Raw genomic sequence first — 25,298 nt, forward strand, 5'->3', positions numbered from 1 at the left:
CAAATAACAGCATATTTCTCTATTTCTTTTTTTAAATTTTTATTTAAATTTTAGTTAGTTAACATACAGTGCAATATTGGTTTCAGGAATAGAATTCAGTGATTCATCACTTAGATACAACACCCAGTGCTCATCGTAACAAGTGCCCTCCTTTATACCCATCACCCATCTAGTCCATCCCCTGCCCACCTCCCTCCATCACCCCCCAGTTTTCTCTATTGTTAAGAGTCTCTAATGGTTTGTTACCCCCCTTTTTCCCCCTCCCATATGTTCATCTGTTTTCTTTCTTAAATTCCACATATGAGTGAGATTATATGGTATTTTTCCTTCTCTGACTGACTTACTTCGCTTAGCATAATACACTTTAACTCCATCCACATTGTTGCAAATGGCAAGATTTCATTCTTTTTGATGTCTTAGTAATATTCCACTGTGTGTGTGTGTGTGTGTGTGTGTGTGTGTGTGTGTGTGTGTGTGTATACACCACTTCTTCTTTATCCATTCATCAGTTGATGGACATTTGGGGTCTCTCCATAGTTTGGCTATTGTTGATAATGTTCCTATAAACATCAGAGTACATGTACCCTTTGGATCTGTATTTTTGTATCCTTTGTGTAAATACCTAGTAGTGCAATTGCTAGATCACAGGGTAGTTCTATTTTTAACTTTTTAGGGAACCTCATACTGTTCTCCAGAGTAGCTGCACCAGTTTGCATTCCCACCAGCAGTGCAAGGGGTTCCTTTTCTTCGCATCTTCACTAACACCTGTTGTTTCTTATGTTGTTAATTTTAGCTATTCTGACAGGTATGAGGTGGTATCTCATTGTGGTTTTGATTTGTATTTCCATGATGATGAGTGATGTTGAGCATTTTTTCATGTCTGTTAGCCATTTGGATGTCTTCATTGGAAAATTATTTATTCATGTCTTCTGCCCATTTTTTAACTGGAGTATTTGTTTTTTGGGGGTGCTGAGTTTGATAAGTTCTTTATAGATTTTAGATACTAACCCTTTATCAGATATATCATTTGCAAATACCTTCTCCCATTCTGTAGGCTGCCTTTTAGTTTGGTTGATTGTTTCCTTTGCAGTGCAGAAGCTTTTTATCTTGGTGAAGTCCCAATAGTTCATTTTTATTTTTGTTTCCCTTGCCTCCAGTGACATGTCTAAGTAGCAGGATATAAAATCAACATACAGAAATCTGTTGCATTCCTATACACCAATAATGAAGCAGCAGAAAAGGAAATCAAGGAATTGACCCCATTTGCAATTACACTAAAAACAATAAGATACCTAGGAATAAACCTAACCAAAGAGGTAAAAGATCACTACTATGAAAACTATAAAACATTTATAAAAGAACTTGAAGATGACACAAAGAAAAGGAAAAACATTCCATACTCATGGGTTAGAAGAACAAACATTGTTAAAATGTCTATACTATCCAAAGCAATCTATACATCTAATGCAATCCCTATCAAAATACCACCAGCATTTTTCACAGATCTAGAACAAACAATCCTAAAATTTGTATGGAACCACACAAGACCCTGAATAGCCAAAGCAATTCTGAAAAAGAAAAGCAAAGCTGGAGGCATCAAGACAGTATGGTACTGGCACAAAAACAGACATAGAGATCAATGGAACAGAGTAGAAAACCTAGAAATGGACCCAGAATTATATGGTCAGCAGCATATTTCTCTTCAGAAACTATGGAGACCATGTAAGTGTCACATTGTTTCAAGTGCAAAAACAAAAACAAAACACAACAAACAACTGTCAACTAGAATCTTATACCAAGAGAAAATATCCTTTAAGAATGAAGAAGGAATCAAAACATGCTCAGTTGGAGGCAAAGCAAGAGTGTTTACCATCAATAAACCTACCCTAAAAGAAGGGCTAAAGATCTTGGGATGTTAGGAAGGAAGAAAGAACATAGTAAGCAAAAATATGGGTAAATACTATAGTCTCTCTCTCTCCTCCTGGGTATTCTAAATTACATTTGATAATTGAAGCAAACATAATACTCTCTGATGTGGTTCTAAATGTATGTATAGGAAATACTGAAGATAATTATAACAGTGTGGAACTTAAGGGACAAAAAGAGAGGTAAGGTTTCTACAATTCACTCAATCTGTAAAACAGCATTATCAGTAGACATCATATAGTAATTTATATGTAAATAATGTAATGCTTAGGTTAATTATGAAAAATGTCACAGAAAGAGATATAAATGAAAATGAATTTAAAAAAAAAGATTTTATTTATCTTTGCGAGAGAGAGAGAGAAAGCGTGCGCACACGTGAGCATGAGTGGGGAGGAGGGGCAGAAGGAGAAGCAGACTCTCCACTGAGCAGAAGCCTGCTGTGGGACTTGATCCTAGGACTCCAGGATCATGACCTAAGCTGAAGACAGACACTTAACTGACTGAGCCACACAGGTGCCCAATAAAAATAGAATTTTATAAAAAGTTCAAGTCACACACACAAAAGAAAACAGAAATAAAAAGCAGAGGAAACAAACAGAAAACAAAAACTAAAATGCAGACTTAAGTTTTAATATAGCAATAATTACATTAAATGTAAATGTTCTAAATATATCAAATAAAAGGCAGAAATGGCAGAGTAGATTAAGAAAATATTATCCAACTATTTTCTGTCAATGAGAAAGTCACTTCAAATGTGACAATATAGGCAGTTTTGAAGTAATTATATATATATAATAAAAGGCAGAAACTGGCAGAGAAGATTAAGAAAATACTATCCAACTATTTTCTGTCAATGAGAAAGTCACTTCAAATGTGACAATATAGGCAGTTTTGAAGTAATTATATATATATATGTGTTTGTGTGTGTGTGTGTGTAAAAGTAAAAGTAGCGATATTAATATTAAAGAAAGTAGACTTCAGAGAAAAGAAATGTACCAAAAATAGAGAGAGAAGCATTATATATAATGGTTAATCCACCAGAAAGATAGAGGAATCCTAAATGTGTATGTATTAAAAATCAGAGTAACAAAATATGTGAATTGACAGTACTGAAAGAAGAAATGGACAAATCCACAATTATTTCTGGAGATGTCAACACTCTTTTCTCAACAACTGACAGAACAACTAAATAGAAAGTAAGCAGGAATATAGGAGAACTAAACAATACCAGCAATCAGCAGGATCAAATAAAACTTTCCAGAACATTCCACCCAGTAATAGTGGAATACACATTCTTCTCAAGTATTCACAGAACATATACTAAGATAGATCATATCCTGGGTCACAAAACAAACTCCAAAGAAGAATGTAAAAGAACTGGAATTATACAGAATATGTCTCTGACTTCGGTGGAATCAAACTAAAAATCATTCACAGAGTGATAATATTTAGAACTAAACAACATACTCTTTAATCTAAGTGATGAAAGGGAAATCTCTTGTCCCAGGTGGTTTTCCTGGAGAATTCCATCAAACATTTAAAGAAGAATTAAAGCCAACAATCTTGCCCAGAAAACAGAAGGGAAGAGAACACTTCCCAAGTCATTTTATAAAACTAATATTATTCTGATACTAAGAGAAGACAAGGAAGTAGAAGAAAACTACCCACTATTATCCATCATAAATATATGCAAAAGTCCTTAATAAAAAAAGTGAATGCAGTTCAGCAATATATACTTATATACAAAATGTTTATATAAGTTCAGCAATATATAATACACATATAAAGTATATACTGTAATCAAGTAGAGTCTATTCTAGGGATGCAGACTGATCTAATATCTAAAAATCAATCAATATAATCCATCATAATAATGAGCTAAAGAAAAATCACATGATTATATCAGTTGATGCAGAAAAAGCAATTAATAAAACTCAACACTCATTCATGATAAAAATTCTCAGAAAAGTAAGAATAGAGGGAAACATCCTCAATCTGACAGAGTAGCTACAAAAAAAAAAAAAAAAAACTTACAGCAAACATTATACTTAATATTGAAAGACTGAATGCTTTTCTCATAAGACTATGGGGTAAGGATGTCTATTCTCATCGCTCTTATTTAATATAGTGCTAGAAGTTCTAGCCAGTGCATAAAACAAGAAAAGGAAATGAAAGGTATACAGATTGGGAAAAAAAAAGAACTAAGCCTGTGTTTGCAGATTGAATGACTGTCTATATATAAAATCCTAATGTATCTACAAAAAACTATTAGAATTGATAAGTGAGTTCAGCAAGGTTGTAGGATATAAGATATACAAAACACAATTCTATTTCTTACACTAGTAATAAACATTTGACACTAAAATTAAAATATTCCATATACAATTACTTACAAAAATACTTTGATGTAAAACTATCAAAACAGACGCAGAATTTGTATGCTGAAAACTACACAATGTTGATGAAAAAAAATTTTAATGATCTAATAGAGTGATATACTGTGTTCATGGGTTGGAAAATTCAGCATAATAAAAATGGAAATTCTCCCCAAATTGATACAGTGGCTAACACAATTGCTATCAAAATTCTAGCAAAATTTCTTGTAAATACAGACAAGATTATTCTGAAATGTATATGAGAAGGCAAGGGAACTAAAAAACCTAAGATAATTTTGAAAAAGAAGAATAAAGTGGGAAGAATCCATATAACCAATGTCACAACTTATTTTATAGTTACAGCAATTAAGATCGTGTGATATTGGTGGTGAGACAGAAACATAGATCAGTAGAACATACCAGAGAACCTTGACATAATATACACAATATGCCCATATGATTTTTGACAAAGGCAGAAAAGCAATTCAACAGGAAGCACTGCTTTTTCAGCAAATGGTGATGGAGCAACTTAATATCCAGGCAAAAAAGTGAACTTTGACCTCCATCACACCTCATACAAAAAATTAACATCAAATGGATCATAGTTTAAACAGAAAATGGAAAAATATAAAACTTTTAGAAAAACAATAGGGGAGAATCTTTAGGATCTAGGGTTAGGTAAAGAGTTATTATACTTGACTCCAGAAGAATAATCTATAAAAGAAAAAAAAAAGTTAAATTGGAATTCATCAAATTAAAAACTTTTGTTCTGGGGTGCCTGGGTGGCTCAGTCAGTTGAGCATTTGATTCGGTTTTGGCCCATGTTATGATCTCATGGGTTGTGAGACAGTGAGATGAAGCCCCACATTGGGCTCTGCACTCAGCAGGGAGTCTGCTTCTGTCTCTCTCTCTCTCCCCCTCTCACTCTGCCCTTCCCTCTGCTCACACACTCTCTCTGGAATAAATAAAAAATCTTTAAAACAAGTAAAAATAAAAACTTCTGTTCTGCAAAAGGTTCTGTTAAGAGGATTAAAAGAGAACCTATAGAGTGACAGAAAATATTGAAAAATATATATCCAACACAGGATTAATATCTGGAATATACAAAGACCCCTCAAAACTCAGCAGTAAAAACAATAAACAATCCAATCAGAAATAGGCAAAAGACATGAAGAGACATTTCAACCAAGAGGACCTATAGATAGCAAATAAGCACATGAAAAGATGTTCAGCATCATTAGCCATTATGAAAATACAAAATAAAACCACTTTGAGATATCACTACATACCTACCAGAATGGTTGTGTTTTTTTGTTTTGTTTTGTTTTGTTTTTAAGAGAGGGAGGCAAGGGAGGCGCAGAGGGAGAGGGAGAGAGAGAGAATCTTAAGCAGACTGCATGCCCAGCACAGAGCCTGACGCAGGGCTCGATCTCCCAACTCTGAGATCATGACCTGAGCTGAAATCAAGAGTTGGACGCTTAACTGACTGAGTCACCCAAGGCACCACTAAATTTTTTTTTTAAAAGTGAACATACCAAATTCTGGTGAGGATGAGGGGAAACTGAATCACTCTGCACATTGTGATGAGAATGTAAAGTGTTGCTGCCAATCTGAAAAGCAGTCTGGCAATTGCTTAAAAAACTAAACATGTGAATTGCACTCCTGGGCATTTATCCCAGAGAAATGAAGTCTTGTCTTCACACAAAAACCTGGACACCATGCTTTCAGGAACTTTATTCATAATAGCCAAAACCGAGAAATAGCCTACATATTTCTCAATGGGTAAATGGGTAAATGGTTGTTCTGTTGACATAGAACAATCTGGACGAGTCTTCAGAGAATTATGCTAAGAGAAAAAAGCCAATTTGCAATTATTATACAGCATATGATTCCATTTACATAATATTTTTGAGATGACAAAATTATAGAAATGGAGAAGAGATTAGTGGTTGCCAAGGGTTAAGGAGGGAGCAGGGTTGAGAGGGAGGTAGGTATCTAGAAAAAGGCAACATGATGGATCCTTGTGGTGATAGGTTCTGTATCTTGACTATATCAATGTCAACATCTTGGTTGCAATATTGTACTATAGTTTTGTTAAGATGTTACCACCGAGGGAACCTGGGCAAAAGGTATTAAAAGACCTCTCTGTATTACTTCTTACATGTGAATCTACAATTATTTCCAAATTAAAAAAAATAAAATGTTTGAAATAGTACACAGTATTTCAAAACTCTTTCAGGGGTATGACTGAGTCAAAATGTTTAAAGGCCACTGATCCAGAAAATTGGTGGATGGAGGCATAAAAGAAGCTTAGCCCTCGAGGCGATCCTGCTCTCTGATGATCTCTCTGGTTCATAATTAAGCAGGTGGAATGGGCTATTTCTGACATTTGTATTCAAAAGCACATCAATTGAAGGGACTCGTCAGATGAAGTGGTTATATTAAAAAAAAAAAGCTGTTTTTCACCTAATTGATTGATGGGTCAATTTTGCATTTGAAATCTCATGGGAGCCTTAACAAACTACAAAGTAGAGAAAGATAAGGGAGCTTGAATTCCAATGGATGCAAAAGAGGAGTGTGAAACTTTCTGCCTAGTTTCTGACCTTCAATTAGGGAACACCACCCCCAGCTGAGGCAAGCACAGCCTTTATACTCGTCATCTTATTCAGAACTGAGGTGGAGATTAGCAGCAAGTTATGGGGATCTGCATATGTGAACACAAACGTATAAAATAAGAGCAAATGTCACAGACACACCATACCCTTTTTAACGTGTCTGTTTCTCCCTATGGTTGTATCACACATTCTCAAGACACAGCAGGTGTTAGCAAATTAGAAAAACTATATTCCCTTGGCCTGATTCTGGTGTACACAGCACCAGAACAGCTGAGGGAAAAAAAAAAAAAGAAAATAGAAACCATTCATTTGCCCAAGTTCTGCTTGATGTGGTTTTGATAAACAAAAAAATGGTCACGAATCTTCACTTGACTGATGATCAATCAGATCTGATGCAATACATGGACATATCTAACAGGCCGTCAGTTGGGATCTCTCCAGTTGTCTTGGAATTTAAGTCCCAATGTTGAAAATAAAGGCACCATGTTCCTCATAGTTGACGTTCAGGGACCTATCACGTATGGGACTGTCTCATTCCCACGAGGCTTACTGTGAATTGCTGCAGAACTATTCCTCATACAGACCATCCCCCCACCTTTCTGCTCAATTTAAGTGACACAGTGGGGAGAAAGGTATGAGCATTTTTGGAAACTGTAGTTTTCATTAGAAGCAGCTCTTTGTTTCACTTGTCTTCTCTTGTAGAGGACGGAAGCATATCTTTTCCTACCCTGAGCCCAAGAGGTTAACCTGGAAATATTGGGAGAGTTTGCAACAAGGAAAGATTTACATTTCATTCCTTTGTGATACACACACACACCATACACATACACGCACACACACACACACACATACACACACTTAGCCAGTGTACTATCTGACCTGCAGACAGAAGAACAGAAGACACAATGGGGAAGTGCAGACAAAGAAGTCTTTTCCTCCCTCTCCCTTCCCTGGAGTTCCCCATTCTGGAGAAGCAGGAACATCAGATACTGTCTGGATCCAAAGTCCTGAGGTGGTAAATTTGGGGATCTACAGCTCCAGTTCAAGGGTTAAGAGGGGTGCTTTCAACTGGAGGTTGTGGCCAAAGGGATCAGCACAATCAGGCAGGTGCTCAGAGCAGCACCTCCCATCAGCAATCCATGTGGTACTTAACACCTCCCCGCGCTGAGTCTGCAGACAGTGAGCCTGCCTGGCAGACCTGAGCCTGACCAAGTCAAACTTGGTCAGGTCAAGTGAGGAGACTCTGGTCTATTCTGTCTCCCTCTGCTCTAGCCCACTAGCATCAGCGTTAAAAGGGGACATGATATGTGAGGACCACGCTGCCCTTTACCCTTTCCTTTCAAACCTCACTGGACTGCCACAGTGGAGAGATGACCAACTCTGAAGCACACATGATAAAACTTAGAACCTTAGAAACCAGAAGTTTTATTCAAAAGTGAATAAAAGCAACTGAAAAATGATAGACTCTGTAGACATTTTGTTAAGAGAGTTACTGCAAATTAGGAGAGGGGAATTCACCCTAACAGGTTCTAGGCAGTTATAAGCGAAACTGAAAACCGTCACATATATATCTTAAACTGTTGAGCATCTTCCAATATGCTGGTGATACAAATTTCGTAGTGGATGGGATGTACAGTGATTTTTGACTGGTTGGCTCTAAATGGAAGAGTAGCTAAAGTCTCGTCTGGAATCAGAGGTAAACCATCAAAGGAAATGGCCCCCCCAGAGGATATATGTTAGAGTCGGGTTGAGAGCCTTACAATTCAAAGTGTGGTCCCAGGACTAGTAGCATCTGCATCTCCTCAGAAATGCAAAATCTCAGCCAGCTCCAGAACCACCAAATCAGAATCTGCCTCTACAGGAAACCCAGGTGATTGTGCACACGAAAATCTGGGCAGCAGCGGCCTCGAGCACTCAAGTGGCATCCTCCTCCCCCAACACACACTGTGACTATATGTAACTCACAAACTGCTGTGATCTCATCTGACACAGTGTGTCCATCCCCAGTGGGGGTGATCAGAACACAAGAATCCCTCCTCACTAATGGGTAATTAGAACACAAGAGTTTATCACTCTTTTTGAATAAACTTACAATTATTTATTTTTTTTAAAAGGTTTTTATTTTTGAGAGAGAGCGCATGCGCACGAGGGTGGCATGGCGGGCAGAGGGAGAAGCAGACTCCCCGCTGAGCAGGGAGCCCTGGGATCATGACCTGAGCCGAAGGCAGATGTTTAACTGACTGAGCCACCCAGGCCTAAGGCAAATGCTTTAAACTTACAATTTTTTAAATCTCAGTTTTAATTTACAGTGTAGTAAGTATCTACAGATACAGCCGACATAAACAATGGTGCCTTGGAATTGAGAATATTTTTTTAAGAATGTGAAAGAGCTCAAAATTTCACAAAGTTTCAGAATGCCTGTTGTTACAAATGGAAGCTCCATCAGCCTGGAGCTAATACATGGGGAGATCCCATGGCCCATCCCCCCAGGTGCCTCCCACTTGACGGGTATCTAGAATAGAAACAACTCTTTGTGGTATTTAGTCACTGGAACTGCAGGTTTGTTGGTTTCTCACCATAATCTGGTCTAGCCTGACAAACACACAAAATACCCACGGAGGCCTAAAATGATTACGTAACTGGAGGAGTTAACAGAATGGAGCTTTCTGTCTCTAGGAACATCACTTTAATGTCAGAAGTTTTCAGGTTCTCTTCCCCTCATAATCACACTCAATGCTCAGAATATTTCCGAGTTCAGTTTATTCCTGGAACATGGCTCCTGGCATTGTGGAAACCCACACCTTGATAAGATATCTCCCTGTTAGCAGTATCTCTTCAAAAACACCATATCATTTTTCAGGGCACCACCTGAAAATATCCCTTCTAATTAAAACAATGGGTTATTCACCTTTCCAATAGCTACAGGCTCTTCTGAGATGTCATTTCATATCTTTCTAAAATACCACCAGAAAAAAAAAAAATGCTTCATAGCTCAAGAGCTTTAGGCGTTGTCTATGGAAAAATAATCAAACCAAATAAACTGCAAAACCAAGTGAGTGGCAGTGCCTAAATAATAATAATTATAATAGCAAATTTCAGGGTCATAGCTAATATTTAATGAGCACTAATTATGAACCAGGCACAATTCTAGGCTCTCCTTCATTTATATTTTCCTTATAAGTGTTCTATGAGACAGGCACTAGCATTATCTCCAGATCACAGATGAAAGAATGAAGCACAGAGAGTCTGAGTAACTTGTCCAAGGTTGCACAGCTAGGAAATGGAGAGGCTAGGTGAAAATTTGTGTTCTTATCATAGCACTGTATTCACTCTCATTATTTTACAGAGAACCATGCAGTTTGAACGTACTACTACTACTATTCCCACAATGCTCCCTAAATCTAAAACAACTTCACACAAAGATTCAACATTTTCTCTTGAGAAGCGAAAGGGGGGTATCTTCCTCTCCTTCTCCTTCTTTGAAATTACCATGCCACTCTGCACATTGCTCCTTTTACCTTTGCGATCATGTGCTTTGGTTCCCATGGTCTGGTTGTATTCCTTCCCTAGCCCACAGCAATGGAAGGCAGGGAGAAAGGAAGCCCGTAGGAACAGGAAGAAACAGAGGTGGCTGCACAGATGAACTGGGCAGTCACCTTTGCCAGGAAGGCCAGACCCCCCTTCTGCCACACCAGGCCAACAGCGGGCACGATCACGACGGCCCTTTAAGGGCCACTGGGTGCATTTGAGTCAATGGGACAAATTATCTTACTGGGGAGGAGGGTAACATTCCAGGAAGGATCGTCTTAATCTCATTAAAACCACTGATCATGTTTTGCCCTGAAGAAATGGCACTCAGGAGGGGCTGGATGACAAATATTGGAAAGGACAGGAATAGAGGCCCCCTCAGTGAGCCCCAAGGGACACGGACAGATCCAAACAACAGCGCCTTCAGCCCTGGCCATATGCACATTTAGCGTGGACACTGAAGCACAGAAGGGGTGGCTTTTCTGGGCACAAGCATCGGATGCAGCATGCCTCCAGTCGGCACCAGTGGCCTGGCTGCCAAGTGCAACACTGGATGTTGCTGGAGACCATAGCTCAGTGACCTGGGAAGAAGAACAGCCTTTCAAAAGCCCACAGTTGTCTCAATGGCTAGTTTTAGAAACAAAGCCCAGATCCCCCAGAGACTTCTAGAGCAATTTGGAAAGAATAATAAGGGGCTGGAGTTCTTAAAGGAAAGGCAGGGTAAGCAAGGACAATCCAATTATTAAGGGTTTATTATTTTCCAATTCTTAAAGTCATGCCTAAAGATTCCTGAATCCTGGAGGGAAAGCAGGTAAGACCTGAGCTGGGACTTGAGTAAATACAAATGTCCCAGTGTCCTCCTCACCTTACCAGTTATTTTGAGAACAAAACACATTTGTGTCAATGGGAAAATTTTTCTTTTTCTTTTTTTTTTTTTTAAGCACAATAAAGGCAAGGTGTGCCATCATATTAATTTGCATTTCTTTGATTTCTCTTGTCCCTTTTTGGTACCTTTTGATGTGTTGACTGGGTGGAGTTGTTGTGGAATGTTAAGCACTTTGCTCCTCATCATTTGGAGCTTTTAATAATGAAAAGTACTCTGGATGGAAAACTTTGTTTAAAATTTTTCTTCATCCAACATATATGGATTCCCACAGCTTGGCATCAGAGTACATGCTTGTGGGTTCATGCAATCATAATTAGTACTAGCCCGTGCTCTGAAAAGCCTGTAGTACTAATACAAGATACAGAAACCATGTACATTCAGAAACACATGCACACACGCACACACATGACTATTCGTGCCAGAGAACACAGGCTCACACACGGAACACAGAATGCCGTGGATCAAAACGTCAGAAGGCCTTGGTTTTCCCTTGGATCTGCCACAAGCTTATGCTGCCTGCCTTATGCCATCTACTCAGAGGTCCTGGCTCTCTGCTAAAAAGAGTTATAGACTAGGCAGCTGGGAAGGGATCACGAGGACCTGAGAGTCCTAATTAATCTTATAAAACCACTGTCTAGAAGATCAAAAAATCAAGTACCCCAATTATTTGGGTACTTGACTCTGCTCACAGCCTGTTAAAGAGCTTTATCCTGTGCCTCCTGCCCCCTTATTGCATAGCCTGCATTTTCCAGGGAAGAAGAAACAGAAGTGGTCCGAGAGCCCCACAGACACAGCCCTGATGCCATGGGTAGTGGGGTGGCAACAGTGACTTCGGTGGTGACAGCAGCAGTGCTGGTGGAAGCAGCCGAGGATGAAAGGCCTGGAGTTGGCAACAGAAAAAGCAGCACTGGCAGGAGCAACTGTACCCTGGATATCAGGCACAACAGCCCTTGCCAAAAACACCGGGTGCTGTCAGTCGTCACACAGAAATTGGGACTGGCAGGAACCCTGGGGACTCCAGCAAAGTTTAGCCAATAGTCGTGGTGCATACCAAGGATGCTGGTGGCAGAGCTGCCGCTTCGGGCATTAGCTAGGGCTGCAAAAAAGGGAGAAGAAGGTATGAGACAATAGCAGAGATTCCACAGTATGTGTAAGAAACATCCGGAAATGCTCAGAACAATCAGGGAAGGAACTCGTGGGTCACTGTTACAGTCCTGAAAGGTGGCGCGTAAGTAGCTTCTATTTCATAGCTCTTGTTGTTGTATATTTCACGATCATTTTAGAGCTAGAACTCCTAGACCGCAGCTCTTAACTCTACACCACACGCCAGGATGTAGCCCAAGAGAAATTATGCCCCTCCACTTGGGAGAATGAATCCCATTTCTAGATGTGTGCCCAGGTTTGGTGTGACCTTGAATCCACATGGATCAGATGGGGGATATCTCAGCATCACTGTTGCAGAGGAAGAGGGACAGCACATTGGCGTGGAGGGGAAAAACAGGTGGCCCCACAAGAAGGAAACATGGGCTCCTGTGCAGGTTGAAGGCACAGAACCTAGGAGGAAACTGCACAGCACTGAGGCATGGAGAGAAGGGACAGTGTGGGTAACTATGTGGGAAATAGGTGGAGCTTTCAGCTTTACCTTTAAGAGACTGGTTTCCTTTGTGTGTCCCAGCAGACTACCCACCTGCTGTCAGATCTAACATTAAACAGCAAATAGTTCTGTGATCCACATGGAAATGAAAGGGTGGCATATTTTCCCAAGGTGAATGAAAAGGTACTGTGTCAGTCTAAATATCTTTTTCAGAAGCCACAAAGGGAAAAAGGGCAAAATTTTTATTGCAGTGCTGCATTCTGCTTTAAGTAGGCAATTACGGGGTATAATACTCTGAACCAACACCAGTGTTCATTTAAATGAAATAGTTATACCTTGTGGGTTTTTTTTTTCCCCCAAATGGTCTCCTGAGAGACTGTAAGTCCTTCTCCAGTGCACACGGGTTCCAAGATCTAAGAATCCTCAAAGTTGCAGCTTGGAATGGAAAATATATGAGTAACAGAGACTCTACATTGCCTAAAGAAGCCCAGACTCCTTGGTGTGGCATTCTGGACTTTTCCTGGTCTGAGTCCAAAGGTCTGACCCAGGAGCCTCAGTTACCACCACTTCCTGAGTGGAAAGATGTGAGGCCAGTGTCAGCAACTGAGCAGACAGCATGGTCCTCAGGGCTGAAGAAGGGATATGGGGCCAATGAGAAAGTGACCTTGAGGACAGGGACCCAAAATGGAAATCTCAGGGAGGACTGAGGTTTGGCTTAGAAGTTAGAAAGAGGTGCCTTGAGAGGAGATAATGAGAAGAGGAGGATGGGGAGAGGGAGGGGGGACAGGCAGGTTGAGCTCAACCCAGGGCTATAAGCAGTCCCTTGGTGTTCAAGCCAAATAAAGGTGCATCACAGCAGGATAGCTGGTGGCGGCAGCAAAGCTTTGCAGCCATCTCGGAAAAGGCTTTCCATGGTGTGGCCAGAAATCACTTTGCCATGTTAATCAGACCCTGAGCAGATATTCTTAGAGCCTCGGGAGCCTGGTGATGACCAGCGCAAGACCCAAGAAGCCAACGGGACAGATGAGGATGGAGATGATGAAGAACAGGCTTGGGGTGGACACTTTGGCTGTCCTACTTATCCTTTAGCCATAGTTTTTATGTTTAAACGAGATCGTGATTGTGCCTTAAAATTGTAACTGATCATCTGTGGCTTAGGTCATTGTCTAATAAATCTTCATGAAGTGAATATACTGTTTTCCTTTTATTTTTAATACTGGTTTTTCAATCTCACTGATTATTCCCTGAATCCAGAGGTGAAGATCTTCAGGGCAAAGCTAACCAACATAACTTGGAAAGGAATTAGCTGCTTGAAATTCCAGTGCCTACTCAGGCAATCTCTTTGATTAACTCTGTCAGGCCTGTGGGTACATGGGTATGTTATACAAACAGTGCATTTTAAGGGGTATTCCCCTTGCTGAATGCCTAGAGAACTACAGGGTCTGGGAATACAGAAAAGTCCTGGCATACAAGGAGGAGGACCCATCAGTGGCTGCGAGGAACAGGGAAGGTGACACTGGAGTTTTGAGTTGAGCCTTACCCAATGGCTAGTGTCTGTGTATGTGGGTCCATATCCATCTACAGAGATAAATGTCTTACTGAGAGTGTGAATAGCACATTTTCTAGGGGCAATGAGTCCCAGAACAAGGTCAAATATGTGAAAAAAAAAAAAAAAAAACTCCAAACATCTTAAGAGAAAAAGATTCTACCAACTGAACTGAAAATAGAGACATTTAGACATGGGTAATGGAAGAAAGACAGGAGAAAAGAAGGAAGCCTGTATTATAAATTGTAACAGGATCAGAAACTTTTATAAGTCAGAATGTCAAGAGTTTTACTTCTTTTAATTTGGTAAATTCCAGCTTGCTCAGCAGTACTAGTGATAATCATCAAGTGATGAGATTTTTCACTCACCAGAGGGGTAGAGGGTACAGGAGGCAGCAGTAGAGAGGAAGGGCAAAGCCAAATCAGGGTAGGGATGAGGCCACTGGTGAACTCCTCCTCCTCATCTGGAAAAGCTCTTTCCAAAGCCACACGTGGAGAGCCTGGGTTGTATTTTGAAAAGGAAGACAGTTTTCCCCAATGGAACCACTGGAAAACTAAAGTCTATTCAGCATATCTTCACAAACTTTCAAAGCTTTGGAAAAACAGAACTCCAATTCAGCCAACAGCTTGGGTAAACCACACTGTCCAAAAATTAACTTTCACAAAATAAAAGCCTGTGGCTACAACAAGTTGCCTCGGTGGTAAGACCAACCCTTCGCTTCCAGGGCCTCCTCAGCTCTCCCACCTGCACTGCCCCATTCCAGGACTGGTCACCTGGATGGGTGAGCAGCTGTTACATTGTGCCCCTCCAGCCCTAAAAGGCCTTGTGGCAGCTGATTTCTTTGCAAGGGTTGAATCATGTCACCGGATCAGGGATAGTCTGGCATTTGTGCTCCCTAGGTGTCTCTTGCCTGCCTGACTGCTGACTTGTGTTTTGCAAAATGACTCTCCCTTCCCAAGTGTCCTCTAGAGTCTTTGCTGCTGCTGGTGGTGGTAATGCCACTTTCTGCAGTCCCTGCATCCAGACAAGACTGGCTACCTTTAAATCTGTGCAGAAAGAAAGCTGCCAATGTCCTTTAAAAAACCTCCAAATATCTCAAGAGAAAAAGATTCCACCAACTAAGCTGAAAATAGACATACACATTAGCAAAGGAAGAAAGAGGAGAGAAAGAAAGCAAACCTGTATTATAAGTTGAACTATGTACATTAACCAAAAAAAAAAAAAAAAAATCAAGTCCTTGGCTCTGAAAAATGACATTAAAAAGTTAAGCAGTACTTACTCTTATTTAAAATGTCATTCTTGTTCGGTGTAACTGTTAGACATTTAATACAGACAGATGAGCCACACTGACTCCATGAAGACAAAACTTCCCCTTGTACATCCGCCCTAAAAGCTTTTAAAACCACTCTGTCAAGAGCAATTTGACGGCATATCAATTGTGTTTCTCTACTGAACCACAGTACTGCATGTGACAAATGAACATTATAACAGGATTGGGTGGGTGGGTGGGGGAAGGTAGGGGCTGAGAAGTCCACCACATGGTATAAATGACTCTAACACAAAACACTGACGATAAAACAGGACAGGGAATGCAGTAGCCTGCTATAAGGGGCTCGGTTGACCATTAAATATTTTATATAAGAAAAGCATACAGGTCATCTCAGCAAGAACTTTACTGAAAGCTAGGGATTCGGAGACTTCTAAAAATGATTTACAAGGGGCATTTTGTGAGGAAGTCTGAGAGGGAGTCCTATAAGAGTTCATCGTGGCTACTGAATGGTCATTTCCTGATCCTGATGCCCTCAGTTAGGACCACAGTTCCCAGAGTGTTTGTATCCACTTGCCATTTTTATCTTGGGTCTTTAGCCCATACTGACAACATCCCTATGACTTAAAAACTTTTATTACAAATTGATTCTATAACTAGAAAAATTAATCTTTTTGGTTAACTAGTTAAAGGGAGGGTTTAGTAGCCCAAATTTAGCCTCAAGTGAGAGCAAGGAGGAGTGAGCTGTAGAGTATTAAAGACTGGTCCATTTCCTCCCAAAGGCAAGAAAATTCATTAAGGAGAGAGAAGAACTTGAATTGAGAAGCTAAATTTAAACCCCTATAGCTGGGACAGTCAACAGAGCCAACAGGCATTTTACTTTCTAATGAGCAGAAAGTAGAGTTTAGAGGAAAGAAATTTTCAGGAGCAACTGTCTTGGTTATCTTCTGAATCTACTGATGAGTGGGAATCTACTCCACAGTTTTGTGGCTTACACCAAAAATCATTATTAATTTGTTCACAATTCTGCAATTTGGGCAGAGCTCAATAAGAACAGCTCCCTTGTGCTCTCTGTGATAATGACTAGGGCTCCAGGACAACCTGAAGCTCCCAGACAGCCTTAGTAACACAGTTGCCAGGAGGAGGGGGAGGGGGAAGGAGGAAGAGGAGGAGGGGGAGGAGGAGGAGGAGGAGGAGGAGAAGACCCTTTTCTAAAGTCATATATACATTACATTACTGGTGATGAGTCTTTGTGGCATCCACCATGAACTCTACTCTCTTTCAGACTTTGATCTGCTGGGAAAATCCTCCCTGTACTTCTGGGAAACAAAATGCCCTAACTTCCAAAATATCTCATGGTCAAGGGGAAAGGTGCATCCCATTATTCTCCTTTGTGTACCTCACAAAGAGGAGACACTAATTAATTTCTTATTTAACTGGATCATGAGTTTCTAGATCTCTTGCATATTCTATATGGAGTAGGCACATGGCAGTTCAACAGAAATGCTCTGGGGAGGTAGCTTGGTGCTGTAAATGAATAGCTTTTAATCTCTCCCAACAGTGGCTAGTGGCTAGGGATGGAAGTTATGGATAAAGCTAGTCAAAGTCAGAAAAGGAAACAACCATAATAACGTGCTTGGAACGCAGTGGACTATCAATAAATATTTCTTAGATGAATGGATGAATGACTATGGAGGAAAAGTGCTTTGAAGGTAGACTAGAAGGATCTTCTAGGGATAACTTAACTCAGAAAATGCCTTTCGCTGCCATCTATAGCCTCGTGGCTATCTTCCTGTATCCTTCCGGAATGCAGTAGATTTTATATAGGATCATTCATCTCAAGCAGAGAACATAGGCAGTAACCAAGGAGATTTCTTTACACCAACATTTTATAATGTATGCATTTGTACATTTTTGAGGTTCTGTTCACTTCTATATCCACAGGGTCTAGAAGAGTGATTGACATATAGCAGTGGTTTTCCACCAGGAGTGATTTTGTCTCCCAGGGATATGGCAATGTCTAGAGACATTTTTGGCTGTCACAGCTGGGGGAGAGGTGTTATAACATCAACAAGTGAGGGCAAGCGAAGCTGCTACACATCCTACAATGTGCACGACGGTCTTCTACAACAGAGTTATTCAGCTCAAAATGTTAACAGTGCTGAGCAGAAAAAAAAAAAAAAAAACCCTAATTGGAGTAAGTATTCAATAAATATTTTTAGGATGAGTGAATGAATAAATTAGAAACAAAGAAAAACAGTAATATAGTTAATGAAGACTGTGGTTAAGGCAAAATGTCTCGGGACTATTGATCAACTGCAGATAGACGGATCTACCTAGAATAATATAAAGTGATTTGAGTTAGAAATAACAATGGAAGTCAGATAAAAAGAATCAGGACAAATCAAGAGTAAGAGATTGATCAGGTCCAGGACAGGAAGAAGACCCTCAACACTGCTCTGTAAGTATTCAGTGATTTAGGAAGGAATGACTGGTGAACAGCTCCAGAATTATACTGTTGTGAAACTGCATTATTGATAAGTTGTTGTATTCTTGCATTTGTACTTAAGTTAGTCATTAGGAACTTACATAAAATTCATTTCACAGTAGATTTGAAGTCTTGAAAGATTTCTTAAAATTTTTCATAAACCTGCAAGTTCTATGCATCCCTTCTGCTATTATTAAGGAGGAGGCTGTATCTTATCCAGGTGAATCTAAGGGACATCTCTGATGCCCACCCTGGGAGCCCAGTTAGAAATTTTTTGTCTCTTACAAGTTCATGTTGTCAACTTATCACTTAGGACTTCAAACTTTTGTTACTTGTTTAGTGGCTAGATCCATAACCTGCTGGGTTAACAATGCTACTGCTTCCTTTTGTCTATATATACATCAAGATTTCTAATATTTTGATAAGTATGAAACACTTGAGTTAGAGCTAAAAAAAATTGCACGGTACAAAAATGACAGAAAACAAAAGAGGCAGCATCATCACATGGAAAGAACATAGGGAGAAAGAAGCCTTTGGCCTCAGTCTCCACATCTTTTAGATGGGAGGCAAGACCCCTGGCCCTAAGTACTTCATACAACTATTTAACGACAACCAAACTAATGGAGAGATGTGACTGCTTTAAGTACCATGCCCATATATGTTTAAATCAAAATTCTCTTTGTCAAGCAAAATATGAAATAATATATTGACCAGTAAGTTCCTGGGTCCTTGGAACTGATTTTTCTTCCACTCAAGTATTTGGCAAAACAGAACTCCTCACTGCAATTATGTGATTCCTCCCTCAAGCAGTGCCACGTTTCACGTAGGACTGCCTTAGCTTTGGTGTTTCTACTTCTCATTTGTATTGTCTGCTTCTTATTAAAAGAGGAATAGAAGAATAGACTTTATGTGATATGAAATCTATCTTCTACCCTAAGTCACTCCAAGACAACATTCCATGCCATTAATTTCTTTCTTTCTTTTTATTTATTTATTTATTTATTTATTTATTTATTTATTTATTTATTTATTTATTATTTGAGAGAGAGAAAGAGAGAGCAAGCAAGTGTACAAGCAGGGGCAGGGGCAGAGGGAGAGGGAGAAGCAGACTCCCCGCTGAGCAGGGAGCCCAGTGAGGGGCTCGATCCCAGGACCCTGGGAACACGACCCAAGCCGAAGGCAGCCACTTAACCAACTTGTGAATAAATACAGAGTAAAGTTATAGGAAACATTCATTGAGGAAGGACATCTGCACACTAAGTCAGTGTGCACAGAGAGCTTTTATCCATTCAGACTTGGCACATGGAATCAAAGACTGGGTCACTGGAAAATGACGTAATGTTAGCTGTAGTTAATCTTGATGAATCGCCTGAGGGATCACCCAAAGGTATTTTGTTACCCTAGGGCCTTTGTGATAGTTCAGGACACTATCTCATATACAGGGCTTTCCAGGGACTTGGAATTGAGAATACTCCACATCTTAACCACAGATGCCCCTTTCAGTATGTCTCCCCCACCCCATTTTCTGCTTTCTTGTCTATTAGTGGTATCCTTTTCTCCAGGGCATCCTCATATTCTCTTGCTGGTGGAATTCAGCCCACAGAAATTGCTCTTCCTGGTAGTTTATGCCACCAGCCCCAACCCATGCTTGCTCTCTCAGCAAAACTTATTCAGGCTGGCCAGAGGCAGATCTCTGAAGGAGTCCATTTTCTCTTTGGTGGGTTCCCTTCCTCCCTATAATACCTCTCCCTCCCTTATAATGTGCCCTGAGGTTTCCCCACTGTGTGGCTTGTCTCAGCCTTATTGGCCTTACTCCCCGCCTTGAACCTTTAGTTTCTACTTGCTAAGTCTACTTACAACTAACAGAACATAACAGCTCTGACATTCCCTCTAAGAAAATGGAGTTATGTGTTGAAATGTGGCTTCTAGGAGAACAAAGATTCATAATTCTTTGGGAGTTCTCTCTCACAGTAGAGATTTCTTTTTATTTATTAAAGATTTTATTTATTCATTTGAGAGAGAGAGAGCATGAGTTGGGGTGAGAGGCAGAGGGAGAGGGAAAAGCAGACTCCCCACTGAGCCAGGAGCCCAATGTGGGGCTCGATCCCAGGACCCAGAGATCATGATCTGGGCTGAAGACAAACACTTAACCATCTGAGCCACACAGGCACCCTCACAGTAGAGATTTCAAGAAGGGAGAGCTCTAGACGGCCATCCCTACACACGGCTGACTCTGCCACCTCTCCTCTCAAATATGTTCTCCCTTACAGAGGCAGGCCCCTGCCTATGGAATGGTCCTAAGAAGAGGCAGGTGGATATCCACATACTTGTATTCTACATCCTAAAATAGTAACAAGGGATTGCAGGATAAAAAACAAAACAAAACAAAACATAAAACAAAACAAAACAACAGCAGGGGAGCAGAGACAACAGAACAGCATCCTTGAAACTCTCCAGTAGCAAATACTGTATCATTAAACCCAAATGCCCATCTATGGCCATTTTTCATCAGGTGGCTTTTGATGGCTCCTCCCTACAAAGAGGTTTAATGAATTCATTGAGTAAGAGGCGGTGGACTCAAGATGTGTGCATTCACTGGGAGATAATTGCATTTAACAAAAGGCACATCCATAGGTTTGGGGAGGCAAGTGATAAATCTTCCTCCAGAGCCTGTGGATCAGTCATATTCCAACTGACGAGTGGTTGGGGGTTCAATTAATAATCGTGATGAGAACAATACTTTTCACTTGCAATTTTCCTCAGGTCGCTCAGAGCAACTTTATAAACATGAACATCCATCTTCTTGGTCCTCCTGGGAAGTCAGCATTTGGTTGCATTATCCCTAGATCTGAGGCATGGGAACTGAGGTTCAGAGAACTGACCGGCCACCACAGCAGTGAGGGAGGGGCAGAGGCAAAAAGAAAGTGGACACATTCTGGTTCTCTCTGTCAGCATTTTGAATATTTGTTCTAAAAGCATGTATACTGTTCTCAAATGATAATGTTAGCTAATGATTTTAGTGCCAGACTCTGTTCTCAATTAAGTACTTTGCACATATTATCTCACTTATTCCCCTCATTTCACAGATGAGAAAGCCAAGGATTAGGAAGTTACACACTGCAGACGCTCCTGTGATAAAACCAGAATGCAAACTCAACAAGTCCAACTCCAGAGCTTATGCTCTTCAACCTCACATATATCATGTGCCAGGCCTCCACTGGGCTGGGTGCTGAGCATGCCCACTCAAAGCACATGATCATTGCTCTGAAGAAGCTCACAGTGAGTGGGGGCTTAGAAATCCAGTAATGATAGCATTTGTGTGTCAGAGACTGTTTTACATGTTTGATACACGTGTTGACACATTTAGTCCTTATAAAAATTTAGTGAGCTGGGAGCTATTACAACCACCACTGTTCAGCAGATGAGAAAACTGAGGCACAGAGAAATTATGTAGCTGGCCTAAGATCAGCATTTGTCCCCAAACAACAGGCCTCTAGAACCTATGCAGTTAGCCCTTAACTATCTCATCTTCCACACTAAGGAGTTCGGGGTTCATAGTGAAGGTAATCGAGGAAAAATGAAAGATTTTAAGCAAAAGAACCATTCAGATTCAGGTCTTTCTAAGGCCACTCTGATAACACTGGGGTGAGTCGATCGTTTAGCCCCTCTTCTGCAGTGTAAGATAACTGTGCATTTAAATAGAGTTCAAAAGACAGAAGATCTCCACTTCCAGGATACTGGGTGAATTTTTCTGTATTTTCCATACCTAACCTCCCCTAGAAGGCTGATACAAAGCTAAGTGTGAACCTGCCCATACGCCCCCCGATGTGGTCCCCGGCTCTAACAGTTCCCTGCTCCTCCTTACCAAGTCATGCTGGAGTGCAGCGTGTGTTCCCCAGCAAAACAGTATGCACTAGATAGTTCAAGTATCAGAAAATAAATGGAACTCCCAACAGGAATACGCTAGTTGTTTTAATGGCTAGAGAACTTAGAAAGGATGAAGACAGATCTGGGTGTGCCAAAATCCATGCTGGGGAGCCCATGTGCATTTTCTTAGATCTGAGTATCGGTCAGAGTCTAAACTCCCAACTCATTCTGCCCCATTGTCTATAAGCTCCTTCTCACTGCTCTTTGTTTAACTAGCATCTCGTTAGTATCAAGGACCTCAATGTCCCATTCTCCCATGGAACTTTTTCATTAGTGCTAGCAATCTCAGTGTCTCAAGAATTCAAGGAGATTTTAAAGATCACCTTGCTAATTAACTTTTAGTTCATAAGTCCTCTTAAAATACTCCTATCAAGTAGTTTGCTACCTCCTTTGACAGGGAACTCACCATGTCATGAAACAGCTTTCTTTATATTGGAGCGACTCGGACAGTTTTAAAGTTCGTCCTTACACTTTGTCAACATTTAGTTGACTGTGACTTCTCTTATGGAAGGGTTGCGGAACAAAACTCCTCTCTCTCAATCAGACATAGCACAGAGTGAAAGAAGTCTTCCTTTACCCCCTTGAGCTACGGTAAGTTTCTCGAAATACTTATATTCACAGCCTTATCAGAAAACAGATCAGATTAGATGTTATTCCTCGCTATAAACTAAATGTGTGTTGCTCCTCAAAACTCATGATGAAATCTAATCCTTGATGGGATGATATTTGGAGGTGGGGCTTTGGGGAGGTGATTAGACAAGGATGGAGCCCTCATGAATGGGATTAATGCCCTAGAAGAAGAGGCCAGAGAGCTCCCTTGACTCTTTTCCCACCATGTGAGGTTACAGCACAGGAAGCGAGCCTCAGCAGACACAGAATCTGTCAGCATTTTGATCTTGTATTTCCCAGCCTCCTGAACTGTGAGAAATAGATTTCTGTTGTTTAGAAGCCACCAAGCCTGGTATTCTGTGATAGCAGCCCAAGCAAACTAAGACCATCCCCATGTGCTTCTTGGTCTCCCTCAGTAAACCATAAACTTCTCAAGAACAAGGCGTATCTTTTATTCAAAACTCCAGCAGCTAGCACGATTCCTGGCATACAGTACACATCTGTGATGTGTTCACGAATGGCCTTCCAGGAAGGAAGATCTGTTTAAGAGAAAATAGACACGGTATAAGGAAAGCAATGAGAAAGCCAAAGGGGCATGCCACCATATTAATGAAATAAGCACGCGACTATGTGTTTGACTGACCTTCCATCCAGTGGAGAGGTGGAGCAGAAGCAATAGAGCCAATTACACTAGACTTTATTACCACTTAAACAGTGGCCTCATTAATAAACATGGTATGTGGCCGAAGTACAATTTAATCAACAGAATGAAGGAAAATAAAATCAGAAGGGTATAAAGATCACTGGCTCCACCCTTCCCTTGGGGTAATAGGGAATGTCTAAGGAGAAGAGGAAAATAATCTTAATAGTCCCTGAGCAATAATATCCACAGCTTCTGACTTTAAGGCAGGCCAAGAGTGTACCCCTTCCAGGCAGCCAGGTGACTTTTTATGGCCAGAGCAGTCTCCCTAAGAAACTTCTAGAGTCTGTACTGTAAACTCCTGGAAGGCAGAAGTGTGGTCCCAGCATCTGGAGCCACGGGTGACACATCATGGGAGGTCCACAATCAGTTGTTAACTGGATGGTACTCAAATGCCTATCTGAGGTCAGGCCATGATCCTCCCTTGGCCAAGGACAGAAGGGCATCGTGATGCTGCCCTGCACTCAGAAAGGGCAGAGATAGAGACCTGGCACCTCTGCCCGCACCTGTGTCCAGGCAGGGTTTCTCTGGAAACTTCCGAACTCTGGCTATGACAATCCCTGTGATCTCTGACTGCTCACCTCAAACACTCTGGGACGGAGCCAGGAGAGACTCTGTCTCCTGTCCTGAGCTCTGTTTCTTTTGTTTCTGTGCTGCCCTCCCCGAGCGTCTGACTTGCTGGCCTTGGAATCTCTGACATGGGCTTCCTTGCCAGCACTCCTATCGGTCCTTCTGGCTGGACTTCGCAGCCTGTTGGCAGCTTGGAGGAGTGAGGTTTGGTTCTGCTGACTGGGCCCCTTGGCCCAGGCCTCCCTCTGTAAGGCCCTGAACTGCACCGGCCAGGCCCGATCCCCCCACCAGACCACAAATCCTCGGGCTGCCTGTGAAATCATTCCAGACTCTTTAAAGCAGAGCAGTATATTTAACTTTCTGCTCTTGCACAGATAAGCAGTACATGAAAAGAGAAAAATATGCAGATCACACTTTAATAAATATGGAATACTGCACCTGGCATCTATCTAAAAAAATATTACCTCTGCCGTGAGAGCAGCAATAACACCACCATAACAATAACATTGTCAGAATGCAAGAAACCAAGATGTTTTGAATTGTGTTATAATTAGAAAGCTGATAAATAGGAACATCATTTATTCATTAAAACTGTGCAAATGGAAAATCTACTTAATTAATTTCTTTGTACAATGTCTGTAAACTCCTTCAGGGAGGGAATCTGAGGAACAATTTCAGACCCAGAGCAAACGACACAAACACGACTTTGAAGCACAACAGGGAAGGCAGGCTGGCGGGGACTGTTTTGGGTCCAAAGTGCTTTTCTGAATGAGGTACGGGAGACACCAGACCTGCTACATGAATGGGACGGCACAGGCAACCAATCACGAGTGCGCCTTCATTCCATCTGTCCTGCGCATCTGAACGGTACCCCCCGCCCTGTCTGCGCCCCTGCAGAAGTGAGGTCTTAGGGCAAAGTGAATAGAGTTGGCATTGATTAAGGGACTTGCAGAATCCTTAGGAAGGTTTTAAAACTGGATCATTAGCGGGTTTCACACTTATCATAGCAGTCAGCATGCCAACCAAAGTATTTGGAGGAAGATCTGTACTTAGCACATGGCCTGGAACAATCAGTTGACCCTGGTTCCAAATCTCTCTTCCCTGCCTCCTTCCTTCCTGTCCCGCCTCTCACCACCCAACTTTCTCAGTCCTAGGCCACCCTCCCAGCCTTTCCCAGACATGCTCTTACTCCAGCCTGCCGTCTCTGCATGTTACTTTCATTTGAAAACAAGTCCAGCCTGAGAACTGGTAATAGAATGGTGGAGTT

At 41.1% G+C, this 25,298-nt stretch overlaps 1 protein-coding gene across 4 annotated transcripts in view; it reads right to left on the minus strand.

The window, feature by feature from the left end:
• CTNNA2 (catenin alpha 2) overlaps positions 1–25,298 on the minus strand; it is a 949,691-nt gene that overhangs the window by 468,047 nt on the left and 456,346 nt on the right. The gene's annotated exons all lie outside the window — the stretch shown is intronic.

The sequence above is a fragment of the Neomonachus schauinslandi genome, chromosome 10, assembly GCF_002201575.2.
Source record: "Neomonachus schauinslandi chromosome 10, ASM220157v2, whole genome shotgun sequence".
NCBI lineage: Eukaryota > Metazoa > Chordata > Mammalia > Carnivora > Phocidae > Neomonachus > Neomonachus schauinslandi.